Source organism: Caretta caretta, chromosome 28 (genome assembly GCF_965140235.1).
Source record: "Caretta caretta isolate rCarCar2 chromosome 28, rCarCar1.hap1, whole genome shotgun sequence".
Lineage (NCBI taxonomy): Eukaryota > Metazoa > Chordata > Testudines > Cheloniidae > Caretta > Caretta caretta.
The window spans coordinates 5,318,563-5,331,066 of record NC_134233.1 but is presented as its reverse complement, the minus strand read 5'-3'; the positions used below and the strand labels follow the sequence as shown (position 1 = coordinate 5,331,066).

The following is a 12,504-nucleotide window of genomic DNA, read 5'->3' as shown; positions in this document are numbered from 1 at the left end:
CTCCCTCCTTCTTTCTCTTCTTAAAGGGTAGGTCTACACAGCAAAAAAACCCCACAGCAGTGAGTGTCAGAGCTCAGGTCAACCTGGGCCTGTGGGGCTTGCACGATGGGGCTAAAAGTGGAGCTGTCCCTGCTTGGGCTGGAGGCCAGGCTCAGAAACCTGGCAAGAGGCTGGCAATAGCCCAGTGCTCTTCTTAATCCATGTAGCCCTTAGCCATCGGCCTCCTAAGACCTGGAGGCCTCCAAGTGCCAGTCATTCTGTCTTCTTGTCTTTTCCCCAGAGTCTGTTTTCTCAGCCTTTCTTGGCTGAATACTGTGGCAACAAGCTAGACCAATAAAGAACCAACCATCTTCCTTTTCCCTTGGATTATCTCGGTCTACTGCTATTGATTCTGCCATTGCCTATCTTAGGGTAGGAACAGAGATGGAATCGACTCTATGTCCGAGGGGGAGAAACAGCAAGACTTTTCTTCCTTACACATGAGGGCAAAGATCAAAAAGCCTAGAGTTTAGGCAGAAAAGCTCTCCAGTTCCCAGTTTTACCTTGTCCAGCATGGCATCTCCACATTCCTTCAGGATGATCTTCATCCACAGTCCAGCTGCCGTGGCACAGGCTAGCAGACAGCAGACCACCCAATGTGGCCGCAATAAAGTCTGTGGCCTGTTTGGAGGGAAAGTACTCACTAACAACCTGGGAACAAATCAAAAACAGGAGAGACCGCAATGATGTTTGGCTCCAGCACTTTTAAAAATGGAAAAAAAGATATACCTGCATCAGCAAATGGTGAATTAGCTTCCTGTCTAGCTCGCCATTTGGGATTACAATTCTCTCTCTAGTCTAAAGACTACATTTTTGTCTTCTACACTAATGATATCAGGTTAGAGGCAAAGACTCTGTTGCATAGTTAGCACAACATTGTACCGGATAGGCAGGAGGTAAGTTTCCCTTTGTAGTCTCTTACATACACTGCATCTTTTTACAGCATATAGAAGTCAGTCAAGAGAGGCATGCACACAAATATCGGCGAAGGCAAACCCACAAGGTGACGGAATGAATCCTGGGTGGTTTCTCAGCTTGATGTTCCACTAACACAGTTTTTCTCCTGGGTGGCTGGATGGCAGGGCCGGCTCCAGGCACCCGCCGAGGAAGCTCGTGCTTGGGGCGGCAGATTGCAAGGGGCGGTGTTCCGGCCAATCTTAGGGCGGCATGGGGGCTCTTTTATTTCATTATTTTTTGTGCTTCACTGCTCTGGATCAGTGAGAAAGCAAGAGCCGGCCCTGCTGGATAGGTACATGCGTGTGCATCCGCGTGCGCATTTTCATGGGCGTGCAACGTTCTTTGGAATCTGGTTTTTACGTGGCATTCAGAGCACACATCTATGAAAAGCATCTTCCTGGTTACTAGCAGCCAACACCCCGCTCCCACAGCTCCCTCCGAGTACAGAAAGGCATCATGAAAGAGCAAATGTCAAATGAACGGTGCCCGGTCACTCGCACATCCGCACAAGCTTTTTGAGTCAGTTACCCTGGCCATTTTGGAAGATGCCTGAAACAGAGCCTCGGGGTCTGGAGCTGTTAGTCCTTCACGGAGACATCTCAGCTCCTCCTCTGCTGAGCCCAGGTTTATGGACTGGCCTGGAGTGGAGAAAAGGAGAAAAAGTACTGTAACGATTAAGGAAACTGAACCCCTACTGCATGGATCTTCATACGGGAGGATCCATGTGCTATGTTGTCATCAGCATAGTGTAAAATCTTGGCCCCACTCAAGTCAATGGCAAAACTCCTGTTGACTGGAATGGAGTCGGGATTACACCCTAAAATGTCTGAACGTTAACAGTAGTGGTATGTTATTGTGAATGATCCAGGATTGAACAAGCACTGTATTCAGCTTGGAGCAGCTTTGTGTGTGTGTCTGGTTTCAGTAGTCTCTCTGCTCTCACTATTTACATCTAAGCTCCTATTCAAGTACAACTCATGCAGGTAGATCAGAGGTTCCAGTTTAGAGGTGAATCCCTCCACCAAACTCTCCTTGTAAAAGAGACGGGGATAGACAAAAAACTTTGGCAAGAAACCCAGGCTCATCATCAGTCACTTCTAAACAATGCTGGGATTACTATGTTGTACATTCAAAGGTTGGAGTCCCTTATTCTGTTTCTGAATCACTAACACTGTTTTTAGGACTGATTAAGAATCATTGGAAATAGGATGACCAGGGGTCCCGATTTTATAGGGACAGTCCCCATTTTGGGGTCTTTTTCTTCGATAGACTCCTCTTACCCCCCACCCTCTGTCCCGAGGTTTCACATTTGCTGTCTGGTCACCCTCATTGGAAATGGCCTTAAACGATAACCAAGCTCTATCCCTTAACATCTAACCATTAGGTGAAAAGAATATCCTACTCTTTCACAAAGGGGAAAAATGGCCTCTACTTACTCCAGTCGCTCGGAATGCTCATGGCAGAGGGCTGCTGGAAGAACTGTTTGTTTACAGAATTATCCCAGGAAACCCCTCCAGTCCAGCCAGTGGCAGGGTAAAGAGAATGAAAATGTTTAGTACCAAGGGCTTGTCTCCATGGAGATATTCAAGAAAGCTAATCCCCATTCATTTTCAAAATGCATTAGTTATACTCCATTCAACACCTATGGGGACACACTGATTTAGAATTAAAGTGGCCTTCATTCAGGTTAGTTTCATTCATGGAATTCACTGCAATTAATAAGGCCCATTTTAATTCAGAATCAGAGCATCCACACATGTGTTTAATGCCATTTACCTCATGCACTTGAAATGTACACCTTTAGTTCATTTGGATTAACTTTCCTTACTGTCCCTGTGTAGACAAGCCCTAAGGAATTTAGCCCTTATCTACCTGTATGCGGACCATTTATTAGTTGTACAGTTCCCAAAAGTGTGCTAGGCTCTTTATACATGAGAATCTTCTCTTCTAATGAGGTATTTACAAGATGCCCACCATTCTGTTATCTAAGCAACAACAGACAGGACAGAAAGAACTAGATAGGCAGACAAATGGACATTACAACAGTGAAAGAAGGTGAAGAATTCCTTATACCTGCTAATGGTCTCCTCACCTTGTATACAGAGAAGGCAGCTGATACAGTCAACCACCCACTGACGGGACGTGGCCAGCGAATCACAGCTGTATGGTGCTATTAGTCCAATCAGAGATCCAAAGTGATCAAAAGTTCCCTGAGTCTAATGAAAAAAGAACAAAGAACGAAGAATGAATGGTCTCCAGTTGGACTAGACTTCACTTGCCATCCTTATTGTTCAGACCAGTCAGCTCTGTGTTTTTTGGGGAACCAGGGCACAGTATCTAGCCTGTCTGACTCATGAAAGACACCACCCGCCCCTACCAGTCTCTGTTTGAACCAAAACCCATCAGAGAAAAGGCTTGCAGAGAACAATGAAGGGTGTTGGGAGACACACCTACACCCCTCCTGAGAAGGGTGACAAGATTAAGACATCTCCATTTGCATACAGAATGAAGAACAGAGACAACTCCCCTAGCCTCATCTGCATGAAAGATGGGATAGGAATTAGCATGAAGAATGAGGAACAGAGAACCGCACTGAACTCTGGGACCAGAAAAGCAGGGACGCATTGCATCATGCGAATCCCTGCTCCAGATGCTAATGAACCTATGCCTGCACACACCTAGCTCAGCAATTATCAGACCAATTCTAGTAATAAATCTTAATTATCCTAAAATACTGAAGCAGCCTAGTTGCCTTGTGAGCTCCCCGGAAAAAACCACCACCCATAGCCAAGAGTGATCAGCTCCTATTGTCTAGCCTAAAGAAAACCCTTGAAAACCCATTAGTTTACCCATAAACAAATCTAGTGTTCTCCCTTGAACCATTGTATTTTCTCTACAAAACCCCCTACCTATGCCCAAGTAAGGGTTCTGATGTATAGACCCAAACTCTGCATCAGTTCCACTGGGATTCCATCTCCTGACTGATTGTGCTGGGGGCTCTGCCTGTCTCCAGCACTCAGGACCCGGAGCTACCACCATTACCTGGGAACCCCACCCAGTTCAAGCCTCATGGAGTGGATGAGATTCCCCCCCCCTCGCCCCTCCGTTTTCTTTTCTTCCTCAGGTATTAACCTTTCAAATGTAACCATTATGTTTGTTTAGCCCTCCTTGTGTAGTTATCACTATTATTCAATAAATAACTTTTATGGTTCAGCTGGTTGCTTCTCTCTCCCTCTCTCTCTCTCTCTCTCGCTCTCCAAATTTCACTCTGTATTTTCCGCTTCCCCCATTTACTCTGCAGCAACCCTTCTTTTACCTAAGCTAAAGTGCCCAAAAATACTGTGGGGTTTGCTCATGAAGTGGGTTACTACCAGTACAATTGTAATGTGGAAGTGGGATAGGGATGTGTTAAACTTGGGGCACATCAGAGGGGAGCAGCTGAAAGTGCTGCTTAACCCAGCCCATTGAGTACAGGGACATATGAGAGGATCAGCTGGAGAGGGCTGGTTGACCTGGTCCGCTCAGACTTGCTCTGCTAGTGTGAGCGTACGTGCGTGCGTGTTCATCTAGTTCTAGGGCTGGAGGAACCCAGCCCTGGGGAACCGAGGTCCTGCAGGGTAGCTCCATTGGGAGGGCACTTGCAGAAGGAAGGAGTAGAGCTCCATATGAACACACAAGTGACATAAGCAGCACATTAATAGAATTACAGATCCCCCCCTCCCCCCAAGAAGAGTAACCCTAATCAATGAGCCTACCCCAAAGTAACAGGCACATCTGGTAACATGGTGCCCCTGATTCCTGTTCTGTACTGGGTAATGCACATTGGAAAACATAATCCCAATTGTACATAGAAATGGATGGGGTCTAAATTAGCTGTTATCACTCAAGAAAGAGACCTCAGAGTCATTGTGTATAGTTCTCTGAAAGCATCCGCTCAACATGCAGTCAAAAAAGCTAACAAGATGTTAGGAAATCTTAGGAAAGGGATCGATAAGAAGACAGCAAATATCATTATGCCACGATAGGAATCTACAGGACCCCCACACCTTGAATACTGCGTGCAGTTTTGGTCATCTCATCTCAAAAAAGATGTGTTAGAATGGGAAGAAATACGGAGAAGAGCAACAAAAATTAGGCCTATGGGATAACTTCTCACCCAAGGGAGATTAAAAAAAGAGCGACGTTTCAGCTTGGAAAAGAGACGACTCAGAGGGAATATGCTAGAGGTCTAAAAAATCATGACTGGTGTAGAGAAAGTCAATAAGGAAGTGTTATTTAGCCCTTCACCTAACACAAGACCAAGGGGTCCCCCAATGAAATTAATAGGCAGCAGGTTGAAAACAAACCAAAGGAAGCATATCTCCACACAATGCAGTCAGAAGACAGGATACTGGGCCAGATGAACCATTCTTTTGCGGGAGGCAGGTTAGCCATTCTTATGTTTTATGTTCTTAGCTGGTTAAATAGAAATTTTCCTTTACCACCCTGGGAGCATAAGAACCAAGAATGCATTTGTGACACTGGCAGACCAGGCAACCTGTGTATGACCCATAATAACTTAACAAGAGGCACTTCCACTGTATCAAGACAGTTCGCTTGCACGTGAATTTCAAAGAGATGGATTAGACTAGCAATCCTCAACTCATTCAAAAATGAACAATAGATGCTAAGTCTATTTGTCTTTGTTGATCTATACGCGGTTAGAAGTTTCACAATGTAACCAAATTAGCTTGTCGATGCTCATTCCCTTTCAGGTCTTCATTATGTGTGCAAGGTGTTCAGTTAACCTTAAAATCAAAGATGCAAGATACTGCAGGAAACTAATAATTTCTACATTGTCTTCAGCTTAACTCTCTGTGTTATAATGGAAGAACGGCTAATCACCTTATGCGAATGAGTAACTAGTTTACTGTGTATGCACAGGAAATAGAAGATTAGCTTCAAAGCAAAGTACAGGAGGCGATCTGCATTGCCTAGTCTTTCTCGGGGGAAGGTCCTGCTGGAACCATTTTTGTGAGGTAGGCTTGTCAGCCTGCTAGAATAGCTAGAAAAGAGAAGGCTCGGGCCTCATCCTGTCATCTCTAGTCTGCTGAAACTTTGAACAGGGAAAGTGTAAGCCATAGGACAGAGAGCTTCCAAATCATCATTTGAAAGAACCTGGAAAATGCATGGAAAAACTAACAGTCTTTACATCTAAGCTGCCTTTGGATTCTGATCTGTTGGGATGATTCCAGAGAGACTTGTACAAGCCAGCAGTTTATTCCATCACTGTTGTGATCCTGAACTATGAACATTGACAGTCACTTGTATGGAGATTGATCTTTTAACCATTTGTAACTCTCTTCTTTCTTTTAAGAAGAAATCTTCAATTTCGTTATTAAGGATTGGCTGGCAGCATGCTATTTGGGAAAGACCTGAGATTCACCTTGACCTGGGGATAAGCATCTGGTCCTTTATGATGGGTGAACCTCACATATGGTGAATGAGGTTTTCAGTAACCCCTCACTATATTAGACTGGGCTGTTTAGATGGGAGCCTAGGTCTGGAATGCCAAAAGGGGACCGTGTTTGGCATTTTGTTAACTAGGGTGGAAGCTCTTTTGCTGTTGACTTGGTGCATGTAATTCTAGAATAAGCCATCAGTTTGGGGGATCGTCTGCCCTCTACTTCTTGCAGTCTGCCCGGAGTGTGGTCACAGCATTGTTGTGTAAACCTCTCTCTTATGGAAGCAGAGGGATCTTAGTCACTTTGAGATCCCAGCTGCTGCCCTGGAAGCTTTTTTCATGCATTTGCATTGAGTGTCAGATCGGATATAAGCAGGGAAGTCAGCTGAAGGAAGAGGAAGGCTATACTCACTGTGCTATGAACTGTCTCTTGATAGGCAGTCAGCAGCTGGATGGTGGCCTGCAAGGCCCTTTCTCTCTCCCACTCCTTCTCTGAATGGAGCCATGTCTCTAGTAGCTGTTGGCAGAGCAGGGGAATGGACAGAGTTAGTACCAGAAAATCCCTCCCAAAAGTTCCTCTTAAACAGGTTTAATTGTTACTAAAATCCCTCTCCAAAGCACCCGACCTCCATGGAGTGAAGGAATTACATGTCTAATGGAAGTGCCAGGGACCAGATTCACCTCTGAGTGATTGAAGACAAAGGAGTTACATGAGAGATGAACCTGGGCCTGTGTTCGTGATGTCTTCTGTAGACTGTCTGATGGGAGCTGTCTACCACATTGCATGCTGTTTGATGTCTGCTGCTGTGTTCTGTTTCCTGGGCAACTTCTCCCACATTGAGTGGCCAAATGACAGAGAGGAGCGTTTCTTTTTATTAATTTGAAAAAGAGCAGAGAAGTCCCCCCCGAAGCCCAGCTCCTTTTAGAACTTCATTTTTATACTGAAGGTGCATCAAACTCCCCACCCCTCAGCTCTTCAAGATATTCTGTTCATGTCTGAGGAACAGGAAGTCTCCTCTGGATGAGTTTCCATACACAGGGCTTAACTCAATATGAATGAATTCCTCTTTGAAGAAGTGATCAGTTTCAACTGGTTCTCTTGGATTTGGCTACTGCAGTGGTGATTTTCTTGCCGGTCCAAGTAGCGTCAACTACATTGTAAGAAGTTGGTCCCAATCCAGCCCTGGCATAAAATGGCATAGCTTCTGTGGATTTCAGCGGGGCACATGCCTGCTTATCCCAGGAAGAATTTGGTGCTTTTTCCCCCGACAATTCACTCCATTGTGGAAAATTCCTCCACAACTGAAGCTTGACCCCCTAAATCTCTGACTCTTCCCTGCAGTAACACAACAAACAAACAAACAATCTTCACCATGGTTCAATGGTCTACTCACTTGAAACATTTCCTGGAACCAGTGTGCGGTTGGTTCTTCCTCCAGCAAAGTCTTCATTAGCTTGCCAAGGGCTTCCAAGGACTCTATGTACAGTGACTGAAACCAGAAGAGAAGGAGTGAGGCTCAGCAGAGATAATTTGTGGGGGGGGGGGGGGAGGGGACGACTGGGGGCTGGGGAAAGCTAACCATAACCTTGCCAGGGAGGCCATGTGTGACTGCCATCACCCAGTGCCTGCTGGGCAGAAATACAGTGGATGGTGCCTGAGGAGAATTGTTGTCACGTACCTGTATAGGCAGAACATCCTTTGCTGTCTCACCTTCCTCTTTCATCATCTTCTCCAGGGGAGGGAGGGGAAACAAACTTTTGAAACACTGATGAAGGAGCTCACGGTTTTCCTTCAAGGTCAAAGATGGTTTGAGTTTGCTGGCAGAAGAAAGAGAGAGAGAGAAAAGTCATGCATTAGACTCAGTACCACCTCCAAGTAAAAGAAATGGGTCCAATGACTGGAGATTGTCTCAATCTAAAACCCCAAATGCAAACAACCCTTCACTTTGCAGCTGAGCACCTCTTTGCACCTCTATTAAGTATTGGCTCATTGAGAAGTAAAGCTAAAGCTTCAAGTCCCCTTTTTAGAGAAACCCACTAGCTTCCTTCCCCCTGCCAGCAAGCCAGACACCTCCCTCCCCATCTGAACTCTCCTGCATTGGACTGCATGCCCCACAACCTCCAAGTTTGTGTCTTTCAAGCACAAACCTCCAAATGGACACATTCAAACCCTCAAGAACTAAAGTTCTGCAGGTGAGCAGCATGTGAGCCAAACCCGGCAGGCATCAAACTGCTCCCAACCTGGCACTCATGAACTAACAAAGACGACGTCACAGTGCCAGGAAATATGGCAGAAAATAGCCTACCTCAGATGTCTAATGGCAAGAATTGCCTTGTAGCGAACTGGAGATGCCAGGGAATCCAGTGGTTCCTTTTTAATGAAGTCCTGAAATGCACGAATAGGGAAATTAAAAAAATGGGAAATGGATTTGAAAGGCAGAGAGGCTGTCCTCTCACACCCTGAAACAGGGCCATATGCCAGACCTGTAATAAACAGACACCGTGCTCGGCAGGCTCTCTGCCTCAGAAATGGACCGTAGGGCCATCTGCAGGCTATACGGAGGACAGAAAGATAACTCCCCAGACACAAGCCATTCCTGCCACTTACAGCCCACAATAGGTCGGCATCCCTGCCAAGCTCAGAGTGGACCCAGCAGCATCTGGGTGCCGTGCAGGTAGCTCATGAGACTGCAGTGGTACAGTCACAGCCAATGGATAAAACAACATCTACCTGGAAACCCAGTCTGATGACATTACAACAAACTCCTTTGTACTTCAGTCCTCAAAGCTCCTCATCACTCACCAGCATGTAGCCAAGGAGCTCCAGTTTGTAAGAGAATTCGTACTCCTGGGAGTCTCTGGTCTCCAAAATGGCACAGCTAATCTCCGTGACAACCTGGATGAGGGTTAATTTTAGGTGCATGTCCTACATAATCCAGAAGGAGAAACAAGAGGATGTGGATGAGAAACGGAGAGAAGAACCAGAGTCCAGAAGATAAAGATCAGGAATTAAATCTAGCCACAGGAGAGGAGAGAGGTGTCCACAGACCCCAGAAGGCAGAGAACCCTGGATCTGCACCCACCTCAGAAGAAGAGAAAACCCAGGTTCATGAAAGAAATCCAGGGCCACTTACACCAGAGCAGCCAGGACTCCTGCTTGATGCAGCAAGGAAATCAAGCTCTGTGCAATTTAAACAAGCAACTTGTGGATAGAAAAGGCAAGAGCCGAGGGCAGATTATTTAGAATTTACCTTGTTTGTAAGAGCGATGCCCAGCACCTGAAAAACAAAATGCAAAACAGCTATTAGCAATGTCTATAGTCCCACATAACACACATCCTCAAAATGGCCTGGCTGGTGAATATGGAGCAGAGAGAAATCATGATTGTTAAATCTTCCAAAAGGCAGGAAACGTATCCAGAGGGGGTGTTTTGCAGAGGTCAAGATCAGGGGCCATCCTATGGAATATTTGCATTTGTGAACTTCTGGAAGATATCCGTTTGGTTCAACTGTGATCAACTTTTTTGACAAAGGCTAAATGAGATTCTCACTTAGACAGGGCAGAACTGAATGGCAAAGTGACGTGGCGAGGTTGCACTGAGAGGAGAGTCAGTACCAGCAGTCAGACACCTAGGGAACAGAAATAACGAGCACACAGACAAACAAGACGACAGAGAAGAGGGAAGGGAAGTAGTGAGTCCAAGAAACAGAGTGACAGCAAAGAAACTAAATACAAGTTAGCACCATTCTCTCTTGGCTAGCAAAAGATAGAGCTAGATACACATACATATTAGGGGAGTTAGAGTGTTATTCTGAATAGCCTGAGTGTGACTCCATGTGAATTACTGTGTAGCTGTGCTCGACAGAATTTCAGAAGACTATAGAAAAACTAGAGAAAACACAAAGAAGAGCAACAAAAGTGATAGAACATGTGACAGCTCACGCTCCATCCATTACAGTTTTAAATTTCAGTTATGTGACAAATTATTGCTCAAAGGAGAGTTTTAGAAAATACAAGCCCTCTCTCTATAAACTCAGAGGCAATGCAATAATTTCAGGGTAATGCCCCTCACAGTTGTCATGCCAAGGCTCTTACCTGACAACTGGTTCTGTAATGGTGAATGATGTTCCTTGTGATGTCTGCCTCTACTCGGGAGAGAAGCTGCTCTTTTGGAGCATGGACAGCCACGTTGCTGTATGTCAGCATCAGGGTGCGGCGAGTCTTGCCTCTTGTCCCATGGTGGTAATCCTAGACAGTAGGAAACATCACTAGAGACAAGTTCTTCTGATTCATTTGGCCTTGGAATGAATCAAACATTGGTGGAGCCGGGCCCCCGAGCCTTGAATACTGCTGGAGCCCGGGCACCATGAGCCCATAGAACTCGCCGCCCCATCGCCATCATTCCCACTGGGTAACTCTGACCCAGAGAGCCGAAAAGGCTGAACCGACAGCAGTGGAGTACACGGGAGCTTAGTCATTGACACTGGTGGGTACAAGATCAGGCGCTAAATGTCTTGCCTAAGGCTGCACAGTGAGTAAATGACAGAGCCAGCAATGGGAGCCCAGAGGCCTAGTCTCCTGCTCTATCCTCTAGATCAGTGGTGTTCAACCAGGGGGACTTCTGTACCACTGAGGGTCTGCAGGGGTCTTCCAGGGGGTATATCAACTCATCTAGATATTTGCCTAGTTTTGCAGCAGACGACAAAGAAAGCACTTGCAAAGTTACTAACTCAAATTTCATACAATGGCTTCTTTAGACTACTCTATATACTGCCCGCTGAAATGCAGGTACAATATTTAGATTCCAGTTGATGTATTTTCTAATTCTAGGGCAAAAATGGGAAAATAAGCAGTCTTTTTTTCAGGAATAATGTGCTAGGACCCTTTTATAATTTTATGCCTGATTTTGTAAGCAAGTAGTTTTTAAGTGAGGTGAAATTTGGGGGACACAAGACAAATCAGACTCCTGAAAGGGGGACACTAATCTGGAAAGGTTGAGAACCACTGCTCTAAATCAGAGGTTCCCTAATTGTCATCCGTAGACCACTGGTGGTCTACCTAAAGCGGGTTGGTAAGCCACATGTTGCTTGCAACACCTCCTCATTTCCAGCTACTAACCTGGGATAAAAAACAGTTAAAAATACCTTCAATGCTTTTCCATGCAAGCAACTGATGTAGTTCCCACACATTGTGCATGGGAGGGGCGCTCAAGCCATGAGACATCAGACGATAAAAATCATTTGAGAGAACCCCAGCTCCACATTGTGCTCCTGTCTGCTTAACGGCAGGCATCACGTGGAACGCATACACTGGGGGACAATGCTAGCTGACCGGAGCCGACACTACTGCGGGGCTGCTGCCCCTGCTTTAGAGGGAGAGGAAGTTTGAGAGAACCCCCTGGCTCCTTTACCTTCAGGTGGCTGACGAACCCAGAAATCTTAACCTGGCTCATTGCAGCCCCAAACTCCTGAAGTGCCTTCAAGGTGAGGTCCAAGTGGCTCGCAGCACAGACTGCGAGGATGGAGACGACTCCCTGTCACCCAAGAGAAATACAGGTTAGGATCGAACCAGGTGTCTGATAGAGCCCACGAGTCCATTCCTTTCACCCAAAGTGGTGTAAAGTGCCAATCGGGCCTGAGACACATGGGGAGCGGGCGCTGAGTGAAATAGCAATCAAGAGGCTAGGAAGCAAAATGGCATCTGTCCCAGGCCAACTCAGAGCTGAGCCCCACAGGGAGCATTCAGGGATTACTTGGTAAAATGGGGAGAGGGACAGAGGCCTCACCTGTCTCTCAGGGGCTTCCATATAATCTGCTGTCGTCAGAAGTGTATGAATCTGTGATTTAACATGGACCAGGTCCTGACAAGCTGCTAAGGACGTTCCTAGCGCCTTATACAGGACACTCTGAAAGAAAGAGACCAGCCCTGGGATATCAGGAACACAACGTGCCTGTCAGTACAGACCCAGCTCAGCAACACTCAGGAAGGAACAAGACAGCCAAGTCCAAGCACCCATGCTGCAGAAACATCCCATCGTCTAGCCCAGCCAGAGAACCAACAATGCA

The 12,504-nt window shown here is 46.1% G+C and overlaps 2 long non-coding RNA genes across 2 annotated transcripts; both read right to left on the bottom strand.

Moving 5' to 3' along the window:
* Nucleotides 1-3,093: 3,093 nt before the first annotated feature.
* Nucleotides 3,094-7,925, bottom strand: LOC142070256 (uncharacterized). The gene is made up of 3 exons (XR_012666231.1): nt 7,834-7,925; nt 6,852-6,956; nt 3,094-3,212 (listed from the first exon to the last, which is right to left on the bottom strand). It is a non-coding gene; the product is annotated as an uncharacterized LOC142070256 (long non-coding RNA).
* A 225-nt stretch (nt 7,926-8,150) lies between these two features.
* LOC142070258 (uncharacterized) lies at nt 8,151-9,328 on the bottom strand. The gene is made up of 3 exons (XR_012666233.1): nt 9,243-9,328; nt 8,746-8,825; nt 8,151-8,257 (listed from the first exon to the last, which is right to left on the bottom strand). It is a non-coding gene; the product is annotated as an uncharacterized LOC142070258 (long non-coding RNA).
* Nucleotides 9,329-12,504: the final 3,176 nt, after the last annotated feature.